At 36.6% G+C, this 19346-nt stretch overlaps 1 long non-coding RNA gene across 1 annotated transcript in view; it reads left to right on the top strand.

Moving 5' to 3' along the window:
- The first annotated feature begins 732 nt into the window (after nt 1-732).
- LOC309622564 overlaps nt 733-19346 on the top strand; it is an 867398-nt gene continuing 848784 nt past the window's right edge. Inside the window, exon 1 of the long non-coding RNA XR_014240980.1 lies at nt 733-2601. This is a non-coding gene — a long non-coding RNA (uncharacterized lncRNA). The remainder of the gene's footprint in view (nt 2602-19346) is intronic.

The following is a 19346-nucleotide window of genomic DNA, read 5'->3' as shown; positions in this document are numbered from 1 at the left end:
CTTTCCTTTCCCATATTAGGGAAGTTTTCAACTATAATCTCTTCAAATATTTTCTCAGTCCCTTTCTTTTTCTCTTCTTCTTCTGGGACCCCTATAATTCGAATGTTGGTACATTTAATGTTGTCCCAGATGTCTCTGAGACTGTCCTCAGTTCTTTTCATTCTTTTTTCTTTATTCTGCTCTGCAGTAGTTATTTCCACTCTTTTATCTTCCAGGTCACTTATCTGTTCTTCTGCCTCAGTTATTCTGCTATTGAACCCTTCTAGAGTATTTTTAATTTCATTTATTTTGTTGTTCATCATTGCTTGGTTCCTCTTTAGTTCTTCTAGGTGCTTGTTAAATGTTTCTTGCATTTTGTCTATTCTATTTCCAAGATTTTGGATCATCTTTACTATTATTATTCTGAGTTCTTTTTCAGGTAGACTGCGTATTTCCTCTTCATTTGTTAGGTCTGGTGGGGTTTTGCCTTGCTCCTTCATCTGCTGTGTGTTTTTCTGTCTTCTCATTTTGCTTATCTTACTGTGTTTGGGGTCTCCTTTTCGCAGGCTGCAGGTTCGTAGTTCCCGTTGTTTTTGGTGTCTGTCCCCAGTGGCTAAGGTTGGTTCAGTGGGTTGTGTAGGCTTCCTGGTGGAGGGGACTAGTGCCAGTGTTCTGATGGATGAGGCTGGATCTTGTCTTTCTGGTGGGCACGTCCACGTCTGGTGGTGTATTTTGGGGTGTCTGTGGCCTTATTATGATTTTAGGCAGCCTCTCTGCTAATGGATGGGGCTGTGTTCCTGTCTTGCTAGTTGTTTGGCATAGGGTGTCCAGCACTGTAGCTTGCTGGTCGTTGAGTGAAGCTGGGTCTTGGTGTTGAGATGGAGATCTCTGGGAGATTTTCGCTGTTTGGTATTACGTGGCGCTGGGAGGTCTCTTGTGGACCACTGTGCTGAAGTTGGCTCTCTCACCTCAGAGGCACAGCCCTGATGCCTGGCTGGAGCACCAAGAGCCTTTCATCCACATGGCTCAGAATAAAAGGGAGAAAAAAATAGAAAGAAAAAAAGAAAGAGGATAAAATAAAATAAAATAAAATAAAGTAAGATAAATTAAAATAAGGTTATTAAAATAAAAAATAATTATTAAGAAAAAAATATTTTTTAAGTAAAAAAAATAAATAAATAAACAAATACGGATGGACAGAACCCTAGGACAAATGGTGAAAGCAAAGCTATACAGACAAAATCTCACACAGAAGCGTACACATACACACTCACAAAAAGAGGAAAAGGGGAAAAATAAAATATCCTGCTCCAAAAGTCCGCCTCCGCAGTTTGGGATGATTCGTTGTCTATTCAGGTATTCCACAGATGCAGGGTCCATCAAGTTGACTGTGGAGATTTAATCTGCTGCTCCTGAGGCTGCTGGGAGAGATTTCCCTTTCTCTTCTTTGTTCGCACAGGTCCCGGGGTTCAGCTTTGGATTTGGTCCCGCCTCTGCGTTTAGGTCGCCTGAGGGCGTCTGTTCTTCACTCAGACAGGACGGGGTTAAAGGAGCAGCTGCGTCAGGGGCTCTGGCTCACTCAGGCCGGGGGGAGGGAGGGGTACGGATGCGGGGCGAGCCTGCAGCGGCAGAGGCCGGCATGATGTTGCAGCAGCCTGAGGCACACCGTGCATTCTCCCGGGGAAGTTGTCCCTGGATCACGGGACCCTGGCAGTGGCGGGCTGCACAGGTTCCTGGGAGGGGAGTTGTGGATAGTGACCTGTGCTCGCACACAGGCTTCTTGGTGGGGGCAGCAGCAGCCTTAGCGTCTCATGCCCAACTCTGGGTCTGCGCTGATAGCCGCGGCTCGCGCCCGTCTCTGGAGCTCGTTTAGGCAGTGCTCTGAATCCCCTCTCCTCGCGCACCAGGAAACAGAGAGGGAAGAAAATGTCTCTTGCCTGTTCGGCAGCTCCAGACCTTTTCCCGGACTCCCTCCCCGCTGGCTGTGGTGCACTATCCCCTTCAGGCTGTGTTCAGGCCGCCAACCCCAGTCCTCTCCCTGCGATCCGACCTCTGAAGCTGGAGCCTCAGCTCCCAGCCCCTGCCCGCCCCAGCAGGCGAGCAAACAAGGCTCTCGGGCTGGTGAGTGCTGGTCGGCACCAATCCTCTCTGCGGGAGTCTCCCCGCTTTGCCCTCCGCACCCCTGTGGCTGTGCTCTCCTCCGTGGCTCCAAAGCTCCCCACCTCCGCCACCCGCAGTCTCAGCCCGCGAAGGAGCTTCCTAGTGTGTGGAAACCTTTCCTCCTTCACAGCTCCCTCCCACTGGTGCAGGTCCCATCCCTATTCTTTTGTCTCTGTTTTTCCTTTTTTATTTTGCCCTACCCAGGTACGTGGGGAGTTTCTTGCCTTTTGGGAGGTCTGAGGTCTTCTGCCAGCGTTCAGTGGGTGTTGTATAAGAGCAGTTCCACGTGTAGATGTATTTCTGATGTATCTGTGGGGAGGAAGGTGACCTCTGCGTCTTCCTCTTCCGCCATCTTCTCCTCTCCCCTATGTATTTTTTTATTTCCTGTTTGATTTCTTCAGTGATCCATTGGTTATTTAGTAGCATATTGTTTAGCCTCCATGTGTTTGTGTTTTTACAGTTGTTTTTTTTTCTTTTGTAGTTGGTTTCTAATCTCATAACATTGTGGTCAGAAAAGATTATTGATATGATTTCAATTTTCTTAAGTTTATCAAGGCATGCGTTATGGACCAGCATGTTATCTATCCTGGAGAGTGTTCCATATGCACTTAAAAAGAATGTGTATTCTGCTGCTTTGGGGTGCAATGCTCTATAAATATCAATTAAGTCCATTTGGTCTAATGTGTCATTTAAGGCCTGTGTTTCCTTATTGATTTTCTGTCTGGACCATCTGTCCATTGGTATATGTGGCTTGTTAAAGTACCCCACTATTACTGTGTTATTGTTGATTTCTCCTTTTCTGTCTGTTAGCATTTGCCTTATCTATTGAGCTGCTTCTATGCTGGGTGCATATATATTTACAATTGTTTTGTCTTCTTCTTGAATTGATCCCTTGATCATTATGTAGTGTCTTTTTTTGTCTCTTGTAGCAGTGTTTATTTTAAAGTCCATTTTGTCTGATATGAGTCTTGCTACTCCAGCTTTCTTTTGATTTTCCATTTGCATGGAATACCTCTTTCCATCCCCTCACTATCAATCTGTATGTGTCCCTATATCTGAACTGGGTCTCTCGTAGACAGCGTATATATGGGTCTTGTTTTTATATCCATTCAGCCAATCTATGTCTTTTGGTTGGAGTGTTTAATCCATTCACATTTAAGGTAATTATCAATACATACGTTCCTATTACCATTTTCTTAATTGTTTTGGGTTTGTTTTTGTAGGTCTTTTTTCTTCCCTTCCTCTTTTGTGCTCTTCTCTTGTGATTTGATGACTGTCTTTAGTGTTGTGTTTGGATTCCTTTTTCTTTTTTGTGTGTATATCTCTTGTAGATTTTTGGTTTGTGGTTACCATGAGGTTTTGATATAGCAGTCTATATATATACAAGATTGTTTGAAGTTGCATGGTTGTTTGGTGTGCATGAGATATGTGTGCCCTCCAAGAGTGGCATTTGTTTCCCCCAGTCCTATGGAGTTCCTATGATCAAGCCCCACTGGCCTTCAAGCTGAATGGTCTGGGGGCTCCTCCTCTTGATGCTACACCCACAGACTGGTGAGCCTGACGTGTGGCTCAGAACTCTCACTCCTGTGGGAGAAACTCTGCGATATAATTATTTTCCAGTTTGTGGTTCACCCACCTGGTGGTATGGGATTTTATTGTATCATCATGCACCCCTCCCACCGTCTTGTTATGGCTTCTTCTTTGTCTTTGGAAGTAGACTATCTTTTTTGGTAGCTTCCAGGCCTTTTTCATCAATTGGTTGTTCAGCAGTTAGTTGTGATTTTGGTGTTTTCATGAGAAGAGGTCGTCTACTCCATCTTGTTCTCCAGTCCTCAATTTTATCCTTTATTAGTATTCTTTTAGCAAACTTCACTTTAGATATAAGCTCTTCCTTCAGTGTATAAAAGAACACCATAGCTAAGGTGTGTACCAATACTCTTGCACAGCCCTGGCATTGAACTGGGTTCATTTTGCCCAACATGCAGCAAGCCAAAATGCTGAGACACTGAGGTTCATGACAAAGAGAGGGTTTATTCACCAGGCAACCAAGACAGGAGACAAGAGGAAGGGAGAAAAAAATCTCAAATTCACCTTTGGGATAGGGATGTTTGGAATGAAGTGGGAAGATAGTCCACTTACTCAATGAGCTTCAGAATCTCCTATGAGAACTTTACTCTGTAAATCCAAAGGCATAATAAACAACTTATATAATTTATCCTGATACTCTGTGTAATCCTACATCTGGTTTTGGTTACATGCACACGCAATTGTTTTATTTTTAAAGAGGAACAAATTAGAAGCACAGAGGTAGAATATCCAGACAGAAGGTTCAAGCTGAATGTCAGGAAGTCTTAGAACCCATTTGGTTTTGGTAAAGTTGTCATTTGAATTTAGTTCATGCCAAAATGCCAAAATAAAACTATTTCCATAAAAATATTTTTTAAATTATACTATGATAAGTAAAGGTTAAAAAAAAAACCTCTTAAATATAAAGTATGAGTAAAAAGTTGAGAAATTGTGAACTCATGAATACCTTTTATTACATTTTTATGTATATGAATACTTCCCCTAGATACCATAAACTCCTAGAATAAGAGCTATCTCTCATGTTTCTTTGTATCCTCAGGGTCTAATCCACTTTTGTACACAGAGTAGGCACTTAATAAATTGTTGATGGTCTTTTATCCGTTTAATTTACTGAATTGTTAGTATGTGCTGTGAACTGCAACTAAGGTACTAAGGTGAAAGAAATGTAGGTCCTGTTTTCAAGGAGCTATCAGTCTAGGACAATAAAGAAGACACATGAATATGTGTGAAGATATACAAGATATATAAAATAGTAAGACAAACTGAAAAGTGTGTAATCAAAGTACAAATAAAATTCAATTGAAAGTTCAAAGGAACGAATTTGGTAAATGGGAAAGGATTCATGAAGGAGGTAGAATCTAATGGTGATTAGAAAGAATTTGAGTCAATGGCGTAGCATTATTTTGGAAACAAATATGATAATAAAAGGAATTTGGCACAAAAGAAATTAAGTTCCCTGGAATATAGAAGGGTTTTAAATTGTTTCAAGAAGGTGTTTTCTTGTGTTCAACTATGCAATATTGTCTATCTCATAAGTCTATGCTTTTCCAGCAAAGCTACACACGTATATATAAAGGTAAGTTCTTGTCTGTTTATTCATTCAGTTAGTAAACATTTGTCTAGTGATAATTAATAGTGTGCTGAAGCATAAGAAGATTTTAAATATAGTAAGACACAATCCATGTTCTCAAGGAACTTACTGTTTATTAAGTATATATATATATATATATATGAGCAATCATTTTTAACATAGAATTCACTAATTATAAACATCCACAGTAGTTGCATTTGGCTCATCCAACCTATTTTTTAATAGGAAATAGCCCTATGCATAGGTTACCAATTTTATCAAAGTTAAGATACAGATAGATGATTCCTGCCTTAACAACATAATCGGTTTCTATCACAAGCAAAGCCCTTTTAAGTCAGTCCCTGATGTTATAAGGTTAGGATTTCATTCCTGAAAATACACTTAATGCCGTTAACATGCTAAAGTTATTCATGAAAGTAAATTAAAATAAAACACAAATACCTTTGATATATACATATTAAGAATATGTGGGGAGAACTGTATAATATAAAAGTCACATTGTAAATATTCCTTGCAAGTATATGTCTATAATTGTTACTATTGTAATTTAATTACAATAAGAAAGAAGATAAAAACAGGATGGCATGTTTTAAGATATTATTAAGTCTGGGCTTTCCCAGGGGATAAAATACACTTAGAAAATTTTATGGATTATGATTCTTTATTTTGTTTTAGAAAGTGCTTCAATTTCTTGCCTCATTTCATCATTTATATGACCTATTTGGTAAAATTTTGTGATCTAGTCTTTATAATTGATCTGTTTCTTTAAACGCTGAATAAACAGGCAACTAAAAAGCCTTTTGATGACAGTAAACATAAACATACAGGATTGACTAGAATAAAATATAAACTCCAGAGATAATTTCAGCTAAAATATATAAGTTTGGTGGTTAGAGGAAAATAAACAAGTGAAGAGAGAAGAACAAGTGGGCATAATTAGAGACCTCATTATCAACAGTGTTAGATATCATGTTATTGTGAGAATTAAGATAATCATAAACTGTATATTTCTAAACATTTCTGCTTTACATATCCCTATTTAAGACTTGAAACTTACTAAGACTTACTAATGTCATCCCCCCCCGCATTTGTACAGCAAATGACATTGTCCTGTTGTTATCACAAGTGTACAACTATATGTTGCAGGCATTTTTTCTATACTCAGTCACAACCATAATTTATTCATCCCAAGGCGTACCCTGGCCAAAATGGACAAGGTTGTTCTCTTTATGAAAGAAATAATTCCTGAGGAAGGCTCTTTTTCTCTTTGATGCTATTATAGTGCTGGCTTGGTTATTAATCTGCTAAGGTGATCATGTCCTACCTCAAATACCTTCTTATCCACATGCAAATGAATCACATAAGGAACTACATTCATGTACTTGATTATTGGGTTTATTTCATTGTTATTTTTAAAAGAATATGGGCATCTGAATATGTAAATTGAGGCTATAAATGAAAGTCTGTCATTGCAATCTCCATTCTCCTACATTCCCTGATATTTCCTTTAAGCTGTTTTGCACCTGACTAGTTGTGTGGTTTTAGCCCCCATTAAAATAGGTCTGACACTTCAACAAAAAACAAATTGTGCCTGAAATTGGGACTATTAAAATTCTGCAGGGGCATCCAGAAGCCAGCAATGGCACTGCAGAGGGCCTGTAAAGAACAAAAAATAAAAACATATGAAACATGGTACTCCATTCCTTGTGGCACAGTTAACATTTTTAATCTCCAGAAGTCTGCTTCATATAGTTTTATCATGTTATAACTTATAAAACCAAGGTTAGTACAAACTAGCTTCATTCAGGAGCTGAAATAGTCTCAATGACAAATACAGTCATCTTCATTATAATCAGCATTCTTTTCTATATGTAGGATACAAGGCAATTTAGCAAGTAGAAAAAAAATAAACATTTTTAACCTCTAGACATTTTGTCTTCTAAAAAGCAATCTGCGATAAAGAGATGTCTTTTCCTACATACATTATATATCAATAGAGGAAATAGTGGTTTTTGCTTCTAACAAAGACAGGGAAAAGGCAGAATTCGTGCAGAAATTCAGAGGAGGGGAAAAGAAGTTCAGCGTCCTTAAAAACTAACCTCCTTCCACAGTATCCATTACCACTGCCATGAGAAAAAAACGTGCTAGATTTTCAAATGGCTCCCTAGAGTCTGTAATCCAGTCACTACAGCACATGAGGGTTTCTATGGGAGTATACACACATTTTATTACAATCTACCCTCCTTCTTACATACAAAGAATATTTGAACTCTTAGAATAACTCAGTTCAATTAAACAAAACTCTTAACTCCAGCTTGAGTTTTTGACACAGATGAAGTGTGCAAATATGCCAGAGTTTCAAAGCCGAGATATGTGGATAAGGAAATTGATCTCCTTAGCCAAACAAACCAGTTGCTTTAGAGGAATAAGTCTAGATTCTAGAATAGCTCATCACCTACAGAGACAGCAGGCAGTACTAGACGGGCAGCCTGTGATTGCTCTGGTCTGTCCTTTCCAATGGGGAAAACTAGGTGGGAACTATGGTTGAGATATGAAAACTGGACATACTACACATTTGTAAAAAGTCTCCTCTGTACCATTGAGTTCAGTATTCCATGTAGAGTGGGTGAGAAAAGGTGGGAGGGAGTAGGAGAGGCACCTGAAAATAAACAATAAACAACCTAAAAATTGGCTTGCAAAAAAGAGAGGAATCTGGGTGTCCTGTGAGGATAGGCACTGTACAGAGATTCAAAATGTGCTCTGTTCAGCAGCTAGAGAAATGGCCTGCATTCAAACTGAGTTGAATTCAAGGTAGGAAAGTTGTGACTGAAAGTTATCTTATACCTACCTGTGTTTTGCAAGTCTATTAGGTTCTGAATATTTCCAATACTGTTAATTATCTTCTATACTTAACATACTACTGAAAACTTCTATACGATTTGAGAGACTGTTCAGCACAGGAAATGTTCATCCTCAACAGGCTAGTCTTACAATGCATTTCGGAATAAGTAGATATTGTAAAATGTCTATTCCCATATCCCATAGCTCATCATTGTCATGTCAAACAGCCTTCTCTCTATAAGGGTCTTCACTAGAGAAGTACAATACCAATTAATTGATTATAGTTGCCCAAACCTGTACAGAAATAAATGCATTATTTTAAGTTATACAAAAGAAGCCAAACAGTCCAATTAAAAGTGATACAGCAAATGGATATGTCTTTTTTGAACTGAATTGTAATCAACCAGTTTTTCTAAACGACCTAATCAAAAGGAAATAATACTTAATCCTCATGCCCTGCCACACATTATTTTCAGTGTGGGTGTAGAACAGGCATATTATGTTGGGTTGAACAGATGTGGAGATCCGTAATACCATCTTCTAAAAATAGACTACTATAGCTTAGCTTCAAAATGCATACCCAAAAATACACTGGCTCTTTGGGTAGCTGTTATAATACTAGCTCACGTAGTCAACTCAAGACAAAAACTATCCCAATCTAATTACCATATTTAAAGTTTATATGTCGATGTATTTTTGAATGCTGATATCAGTGTGAAGTTTTCTGATATTCCAAAAGTCCATGTTTTGGGGAAATACAATCTTAGGAATACAATATGACATCTATGAAACTTTGAGTTTAATTGTGCTTCAAAAGCTCAGCTCCACGTATATATTTTAAGTTAGATCCTTTCTAAGACATTCTTATGCTCGTCTGTCGCTTGCCTTTGTCTTTTCTAATGCTGATAAAGTTTTGCCCGACGATGCAAACACTGTTTAATAAACTACTTAATGAATCTGTAACTGATAACTTACTTGAAGAAGTAACATGTTATTTTGTACTTAAACACCTTACATACCAGTTCATATGTGTGTATCTGCTTTTTAAATGAACATGTAAATGAAAATGTTCACTCTCTCTTTTTTTGTTTTGGTGATATTTGGATATTTTAAATCTTGCCACCTCTCTTGACATTTTACAGAGACTATCATTTTCAGGTTAATCATAAGCATTACATAATAAGTAAAGAAAAAGGAGAGCTGAGGAAAAAAAAGAATTCAAACTGCAGAACAACAAACTTAAGGTCATAGCAGTTCTCTGGGAGCATTTAAAGCTATTCAAATGAGTTAATAGGATGAAAACGTTTCTATTCAACAAGTTCCTGTGAGGGCTTAGGTACTAAGGAATGGTCTAAGAGTTAGAGAGGATTGTAGATTCTAATGCTGATTCAAATCAACCTTAGGATCCTCAGCAAGTATAACATTTTGGCTTTACTGGACTTCACTTTCCTTATAAATTTCACCTGAAAAACAAGACTGTATTTATGAGAATTAAAAATATGTATTATCAGGAATGTAACAAATAAGAAACAGATTAGAAAGCATTCTCTAAAAAACAGGATAGGAATTGGTATCCCAAGTATGTTACATATTAATCTCAAATATAGATGTAATTTATATTTTCAACAGTGGCAGTATTATAAATTATCAATATACTACAGCTCCCAAGCCTTTCTATGTGAGTGTATACATATTTAGTATATTTCTTCCAATCTTTGATCACTTGAGTAAGAAATTTAATGAATTTTCAGTTATGTCAGATTGAATATTTTAAAGTAGCTATGGTGTTTGTGATATAAATAAAATACCTTATTCTTAAGAAAACAGCCTAAGTTTAAATGCAACAATTACATAGAAAAAATATTGTAAATTTGTCTCTTAAAGAAATCAGTATTTTCAAGTGTGGCCACAAATATAAATTAGAATTTTTATTTAGTACTAGGTTACTTATATTTTTAATATATTTAGTATATTTTTAATGTGTGTCTTTAAGTTTTATTCGTTTGAAATTCTGGGGTCAAGATTTCCTCATCTTTTATTTACCCTCAAATTATCCTAGATAATGAAAAAAGTAAAATCCTAAAATTCTTTTAATTCCATTTATTTCAGTTACATAAAATGGAATAAACAATAATTATGGGAACTAAATCCATTTGAATAGGGATCAAAATGGATATATAAAATTTAGCAGAGTAGAAATAATGTTATAGAAAAATACAGTACAATAAAATATAATAAAATGCAATGTAATATTGTAATTTTAAAAAAGCAAGAAGTAAGCTGCAAAATTCTCAGCTTGTAATTTTTTCTTACTTCAGTTTTTTATTTTAATGTACTTTAAATTGTATAAACAATACGCAATCAAAGATAACAAAACTTTTTAAAATGTTGCGTATTAGTGAGAGCTAAAATACTTAGCTATATTAAGAAAGGGCCCTAAAGAAAAAAGCTTTCAAAAGCTTTCATTCTTCTTTAGAGATCACCACTTATGTCTAAATAAAACTTATTTTTTACAGATAAAATTATGCCCCAGTAGTAGAGACAGGGTGGTGAAATGAGCCCTAATACTCTAAATTTGACTATTCTTAAATTACATTTTTCTTTTTCACCTGTGAAGTTAACTGCTGTTTTTTTCCCCTTATATCCCATGTTAAAAGCTCACTACTTCTTAATATCACCCAAGAAATGTATAGTTTATTTAAATAGATTCATTTTTTTAAATGGAAGAAAAAATCAATCAAAGCCCCTCGGAGTTAACATAAATGGAAGTGAATACAAATTTTTGAACTGCATCAATTATCTTTGCATTATCAACCAAAACAATATTGGCACCTAATAAGTGTTAACAAAATGATAATTTTAACTGCCAATAAGTATCTCTATACAATACTATTTACATTGTCATCAGTTGAATGACTTGTAAAATAAACTTCAGAAATGCCAAAGAGGGTCTATGGCATCTTGAGTCTAGAGGGTTCTTGGGAAAGGAGTTTCCAAGATTGGGAAAGATGTGACCCCAGAAAGTCGATCAAAAGCAAATGTCTTAAACAGTCAAATTAACAATTTTTGTGCTCCTCAGTTCCCTTACTGGCCCATAATAATGGAACTTTGTGGTTTGTGAGAACACTTGCTATTCCCAAAATGTTCCCTAAATGTAACACTGAATCCATTTCATTCAGTTTATGGTCTACAGTGGATATAGCAGAGATCACTAATACACACTTCTTAAAGGAAACACATCTCCAGACATCCTCTGCTTCAGCCAACCCCTAAACAACCTCAACAGGAAAAGGGCATTTTCAGCCTGTCCCAGAAGAGCACTGGTGAGGCAAACTCTACCTACATGTCTAGATATTAAACCCATTGTACACTTATTGGTGGTACAGTATTGATTTGTCCCTGGGAAATATTAAAACAAAGCTTTAAATTTCTCTATATCCTTCCATCTATTAGGCAGTTTAATATTCATATATTTTCTAGATTAAGAATATATATCCTTTTTGGATTTTTAAAAATACTGTATCTGGAAGGAATAGAATGATTTTTTTTTAAATCAAGCAAATAAATGTTAACCAGTGGTACCTACTGAGACATCTTCTGCAGAAGTGTTATCTCTAAAGAATTGAAATATTTACTGGCTTTATGATGAATAAAGTTTACTAAATGCATGTGCCTACATCCTTTTCTAAAGGAGGTGGCATAGATAATCTTTGGTAGCTTTTTTTTTTTTTTTTAAAAAGATCCTCAGGGCCAAGTTCTCATAAAAATGATACACCAGGTTTATTCAGCTTCAAAGTCAGAGAGAACCTCGGCCTCTTCTCAGGAGAGCAATACTTTTAGTGACTCCAGAGACAAGGTTGTTATTTGGAAATCAACAAGCACAGCCTGAACTGACAGTGGCCTCTTCGTGTTTTACCTTTTAATGTGAACTAATACTTTCTCCAGTTTTTCATTGTTTCCTACCTACAAATAAACCAGTATAAATAGTGAGCTATAATGTTCATCCCACTCACTTCTCTATTCAATATGGCAGCACTGATGTACCAGGTTCTTAGACTAATACTTTATTTGGGGATAGAACTTTTTTTCCAGAATAAATAAAACCAGAAATTTCATCTTAATAAGGCAAGTATACCCCTCTGCTGCAATTTCAGCTACTAGCAAACAATCATTCTGTGCATCAATTCAGTTTTCTTGGAAAGGAAAATAATGCGTAGCGTCTATCTTGTTGTATATAGTGAAGATCACTAATACACCACTTCTTAAGGAAATGCATCTATAAATGAATGAACAAAGATACATATGCTGCATAATGTAATACTCTGTAGAAATATTTAGAAAAGGAAAACTTAGGAACACTCAGGAAAGAATTTCAAGCCAGGAAGCCAATAATCTAATAGGTTTTTGAAATAATGTTTAAACAATACGACTTTAGCACTACAGAGGCATGTTAGCACAGCAATCTAAATTACTTTTATTCTTTCAAGCTCATATTTCTTCTCAGGAAGTCATAAGTCTAGACAGCTGAAAAGTAGCAATTTCAAGAGAAAAATGTAGAAAACCTAAGCTACTACCATGGCATGTAACTGAGGCAGAATAAAAAGGTAAAGAATCTTGATTTTTTTTCTTCCCTAGGGGAAAACGTTGCCTACTCCTTTAAAACAAATTATCATCTATTCAACTATAGTTTTATTTTTACGTAAGTTGCTAAGATGGAAAATGGTTGATGAATTTAGGGAGAAAAATGTGGAAAAAAACAATTTGAAAATAATGAAAACAATATCCACCCTAGAGTTAATTCTGAATTCCCTGTGAAGAAATCATAAAGTCCAAAAGCATAGTTTCTAATGACGGGGGCCACAGACCACTTGTATCAGAATCACTGGGAGTGATTGTCAGTAATTCAGCTCTCTGGACTCCATCCCAGATGTAATCATCTGAATTTCAGGGAATCTGCCTTTTAATACAGTTCCTAGATATTCTTTGTTCTTTCCTAGATGTTCTTTTACACTTAAGTATCAACATAATAAGCCTGTGTAAGAGCTGTAAATTAGCACAGGTATTTCGTATTGCAAAGCTGTAAGATACAATAATAATGGGAGTCCAGGGTGGTGGGAGAATTCAACCAAGAAGATGTCTACTTACAGAATAACATTAATAATGACTGAGTTATTAAAAGTATATTTGCCATGCTTTCTGAGTGTCAGAAACTAAGACAGGAACTTCAGATCCAATGATTAATAGTGCCTGGTTCCTATCCTTTGGTGAGAGGACAACTCACAGCCTGGGACAATAAATATTGAATGTTTGCTCTGTATTTTGCATATCATCAAGTTTTTTCAAACTTTCTATTATAGTATAATTATATTGAATCCGTTTTTAACCTTGAAGACCTTTCTCTAAGAAGAGACTAATCATTCTGCTCCAGATTAGATTGGCTGTCATCTGACCTGCCAAACAACTTTGTCCTTCCCTACTTTTTTGAGTTGGAGCTGCTATTTCCTGAAGCCTGTGATGTCCTCTTTTTTGGTTTGCTCTCTTGTTTTCCTGGTTTACATCCTCGAATAACTTACTAATAAGTTGTACATGGGAGGTAAATTTTCTGAGTCCTGGCATGTCAGAAATTATTCTTTCTTCACTATCGATGGGTAATATGATTGGGATACAATTCTAGGTTTGAAATTACTTTTTTTTTTTAATTTCAAAGGTTAATTGTAGTCTTCTAGCATTCAATATTACTGATGAAGTATCTAATGTCACTTGGATTCTTTTTTCTTTATGGTTGACTCTGTTCTATCACAGAACCAGAGCAGTACACGGTGAGAAAACTCTTGGAAAACTTGATTTGTTTTCCATGAAGTCTGGAGTTACAAAATCAGTGACTTAATCTCAACTGGAAAACAGCTGAGTGATGACAGAAAACTGTAGTGATTGCAACTTGATCACTCAGATTTGGGTGGGGCAAAAATAATGTTGTTGTTGATGTTGTCATTGCTTTTTCCCATGAGCTGAGTAAATACCACAGACAGCAACTTGGCTAGAGATGACTTGAAAGGTTACGTTCAGCGTTGTCAGAGACAACGTCTGGTGGAAGGTCACAGCATCAAAAAAGAGATGGAGTCTTCTGCCAGGGAAAGAGACGAGGAGAAGTCCTAACAGGTCAGAGAGTGAACATTTTACATCAGGGGATTGTGAGGGAGAGACTCCCAGCTCCAGAAGGGCGGAGGTGGAGAATAGGTACATCTAAAGACATGTAAGTACCTCATGAGAGAGAGAGAGACATTTAGATAGCTGCCAGAAAGTGAACCTAGCAGCTCAGAGTCATAAACAGCATTAGCTCAATAAACAAACACTTTATTTACCTTTATCACTCATCACTCTTTCTCATTTTAATTTTGGAAGAGCCGAAGTCAGAATAGTGAATGAAGGGAGAGAAGTGGAGAGCTGATTGGAATCAGTAAAATACAGAACATGTTTCCTTACCCTGTTGCAAGTTTCCAAGCCTGGATCAGGCCTCAACTAGTAGTGGGAATGGGAAAGGAGTGGGAATACAATCCTTGAAATGAATATGAAATAGAAATTTGGGTTGGGGTTAGACTAACGAGACTCTTCTGTTATCTGAAAATAACAGAAAGATCTATCAGATATATCTGGAACATCTCCAGGGCGGAAAGGGAGATTCAACATTGCCCACTTGAAAGCAGAGGCTAAAAATATTTAGAACTATTTTTCTTTCTTGTATCTACACCAATTCTAGCCCATTCAATAAACCAGTTATAATGTCTTTTTTATTTCTTTACTATTATTTTAATGAAGTTCTGGTAGGAAAAAGTCACTAAACATGTGAGCTCAGTTCATTTTAATCACGGGTTCTAGAAATTATATTTTTTAAATTTTTGAATGTGATTCTGTTTTTCTTACTCCTTACTATTCTTTCTGTTTTAATGTATTTTGTAAATCTGGAAAAGTTGGAACTAATAAACTTTGAATTTATGACAGAGCACATAACACCCAATAGCTAGTTTAGCTGTTTTTTCCTACAAATACATTTTAAAATCAAAACTAACACACTATTTTGGTTTCAGGGAGATACAATTTATATAAATGTGTAGTCGATGTCATAAATGGCTAGGTTTCAGATTAAGTAATAAAAGGCCAGGAAAACCAGTGAATAGTATGAATATGAAACAAGGTGTATAAAAATAAGATCAAGGTTGACTTGAAATGGAGCTAGGGTTGGGGCAGAGGGTCCTTATCAAATATTATAGGTCAAGAAGAAAAGCCTCCATATTTTAGCTGCTGCCTCTCTACACAGAACTGCTATATTTGCCACTATAACTCCTATTGGCCAGCTGAGCAGACAGAGGCTTTTGATGTAAAAGGCAAAAAGAAAGGAAGAAAAGGAGCAGTTGGGGAAAGCAAAGATAGAGGAGGAAAAGGGGCAAAAACAGACTAAAAGGAAGAAAGAGAGGAAATGAGGAAAGGAAAGGAAAGATGAAAGAGGATAAAACTAAAAGTCAAGAACAAGCTGTTTATAAAGGAAATTGACTCCATTAAAGGCAAGCTTTTAATCTAAATGTCAGGCAAGAAAGACTCCAAAGGAGCATTCTTTCTTGAGGAAGGAGTCAAATTTTTAGCTGTGTTGCCGAATGCAAGAGCCACAAATTACATATGCTACTTAAATTTAAGGTTAAATTAATGAAAATAAAATAAAATTTAAAATTCAGTTCCCCAGTTGCACTAGCCCACATTTCAAATGCTCGAAAGTCACATGTGCCTAAAGGCTACTATATTGGACAGTGCAGAACCATTTCCACCGTTACAGAACGTTCTGTTGGACTGTGCTGTTATGGAGCTTTAGCGTCAGCTGAAGTTCAGCTACTTTGGGGAAGAGTAGGTCAAAAATGGTTCTTGGGAGATGGAGAAATTATTCTTGGAGAGCAGTAGCTGTTGGCTTACCTTTGGGAAAAACACCTGAGTCTTTTTGTATACTGCATTAAACTTCTATGATATTTGGCCATATTAGCCTTAAAAAGAACAGAGTAAAAGATAAGAGGTACAATCCCTAGTGGGGCATCCAGCAACCAGCTCCTATGTGGATAGTCTATGAGTTCCTGTTGGAGAAGACTTAATGGCCCAAAGAACTAAGGGTCAAGCCTTTGGCCACAGCAACTGAAGTTTCTTGGATAGTTTCACAAGGTTGAATTTTAACATGTCATTTATTCTGAGTACTGGTGATGGTAGAGGCAGTAAAACTTCAGGGTGACAGGCAAAGACTGAATCCCTTAATTATTGTCATGGTGAAATGAGTAGACAAATCTATCTCTTTCACTAGACAAATGTGGAGATATTACCCAAGCCTAAAATTTCTTTACTACTATTCAAGCAGTTGCTTTATAACTAGGAAGGGCTTCTAGACAGCAGACAATAGTAGGAAAATATTCATAGCTGCATAGGTGGAATAACTGGATAAAATCTGTTGTCCTATTGAGTTAGAATCCCCAAAGTTCATATACAAATAGAAGAAATGTTTATGGTAATTGGGAAATTTTTTAAGTTTTAGAAGAAAGTTTCTAATGAGTTTGTCAAGGGCTCTGGCATGCCAGTTTTCAACAGATCATATATAGGAACAATGTAAATTGATAAGGTGCCTACCTTATCCCATGAGATTAAGAAATCCTCCACATTGGTAATTGACTGGGGAAAGTCACAAATAGCTTTTAATTTTTTTAGCGAAAGAGGCTTTCCATTATATATGATGTCATGACCTAGATAATGGACTTGAGACTAACAAAATTGATATTTATTCAGTTGATATTTAGAGACTTTATGTACCTTATATAATAACATTGTCGGCAAAGAGAGAGAATAAATTCTGCAAGACTTTCAATCTTTCAAACTTAACAGAAGGCTATCCACATTTTATGTAAATGTGAATACGTATAAAATATGCGTTTTCAGGAGTGTATAAGAGTCCTGAGGGAACTGGATGTCTCTAAGGTTTGGATTATGTAATTATAAGAAGTAAGAAGGTGCTTCTGTAAACCTTTGGAAAATAATTGTCTGTGTGTTATTGATTTTCCCAAGTGATGCAAATAGATACAGTGAATCTGAATGCAAGGCCATTCTAAAGAATGCTGAGCACAGATCTACCACTGGCTAAGAGAAAGGCAGAGTCTGAGGGGTATGTGAGATACTACCAATGAAACATTTTTAAAACAGCTTTATTGAGATATAACTGATATAACAAAAAACTGTGAAACATTTTTACTATTCAGAGAGAGAAATGATTTAAAAAAAAGTGGTCCAGTTTATAACAGAGTATAGTCCTAGTATCAACAAGAAATGAAACATTGTGGTTTTGGAAATCATTATGGTTTTGGAAATCTTTATGGTTTAGGAAATCTTTACGGTTTATGGAAATCTTTCTCTTTTTTGTTAATGGCAATTGTTGGCAGATGAGAGCAGCTACTTTGAGAGGTATTAGTCTGTCAGACAGCTTTTTTTTTTCTTTAAATACTACCTTTCACTCCAACACAGAACGATTGTTCTTCCAGTGTCCTTTGTCATTGTAATATTGACAGGTGTCTTTATCAAGACTAGACATAGTGGTGTCCTTGTCCTTGGGTTGTCTAATTGTTTACTCTAAAAGGCTATTAATTTAGTCCATAAATTTTCTTTTTTCTAAAGCAAAATATTTTCAAAATACTCCATAAACTCTTGTAATTCAGAAAGAGAGACAGTCTGCTAGCCTGTTTTCTGACTAAATCTGCTACCTCAGATTTAAGACCATCAAAAAAAGAAAGTATATAAGGCAGTTGTGAGATCTTATCCTGTATTTATATCAATCTGTAGTCAAATATTGACCTGTACATCTTATATCAGTTTGATCATCAATCCTTTCTGCTTTTTCAAACCAAGTTTTATTATTTCTGGGTCTCATAAGGAGATGAACTAGTTGATAGATATCAGAGATTCCCACAGTCCTAAATTCTTCAGTGGACTTTTGTCTTTCCTTAGAAGGGTTTGCAAGTCCTTAATTAGATTATGCAAATCTGATCTTGACCAAGAGTTAAAGCTATAAAAGCGAGGAGATTGGCCATCATCTTCTCCTATGTTGGTGGAGAATCCCCACCTAAATACTAGGAGCTGAAAAAATGACTCACTCACCTGTCCTGTCACAGACTCCAAGGAGGGAGATGATCGGGGATCCCCAGCGCTTTATCCTCATGGAAGTGGCACAGGCTGAGCATCAGAAGGCTCAAGCCTGATCCAAATCCAAATCACAGCACCAAAGACAGTGGAAGAAAATTAACCAGAGCAACTGTTAGCATAAGCCAGTAGTTCGCAACTCGGGAGGGTTGCGGAGGGGGAGCAATGGCTCAAGGGACACATGCCAATGTCTGAAGACATTTTTGGTGTCTCACCTTGGGAATTAGGTGTGCTACTGGCTTCTTGCAGGTAGAAGCCAGGGATGTCATTCAACATCTTGTAATGTACAGGACAGGCTCCCACATCTAAGAATTATCCAGCCCAAAATGTTAATAGTGCAGAAACTGAGAAATCCTGACGTAAACCTTTGTGCTAAAAATGCCAGACATCAGAAGGCTCTGAAGGAGAGGTCTGTTTTGGAGAAAGAGGCCGAAATTTTTAGAGCTTTAGCAGAAACTGTCAAAGTTCAAGTTAACTTGAGAACTCATTGGTCAAAAATGGTTCTCTGAATAGGGAAGAATTATTCTTACAGGTTCACAGGTGTTGGTTCTGTAATTCATATTTTTACAAAAGGGTGGGGAAGAGTTAGGAGCTAAGGTCATGAGCAAGAGAGGACTGAGAGGAAGAGCTGTGGGGGTCAAGGACAAGTGAGGGCCAGAGTAGAAGGCTTTGTTACAAGAACAATATGAAACATGCACAGGAGATCCATGGGAGTACAAACGTGCCATCAAAATGCAGGATTCTGCCTAATGGGGGAATTTTGTCCCTTTAGAAGAAATAAGAATGTGAAGCCTAGTAACTAAGTTAGTTTACTATTCAAAGAAATATGTAATACAGGATACAACCTGCAGTACTAGTCTGGTCAAGGCAATAATATTTAGATAGAAAATATTAAACCTGCTCTGTTTCTCCTTTAGAGCCATACCAAAGATTTTTAATTGAGTAATTTAAATCTCACAGCTTCTTACCAGGCTGA

This window comes from Balaenoptera borealis (genome assembly GCF_965194805.1).
Source record: "Balaenoptera borealis genome assembly, chromosome: 2".
NCBI lineage: Eukaryota > Metazoa > Chordata > Mammalia > Artiodactyla > Balaenopteridae > Balaenoptera > Balaenoptera borealis.
This window is presented reverse-complemented; position numbering and strand designations above follow the sequence as displayed.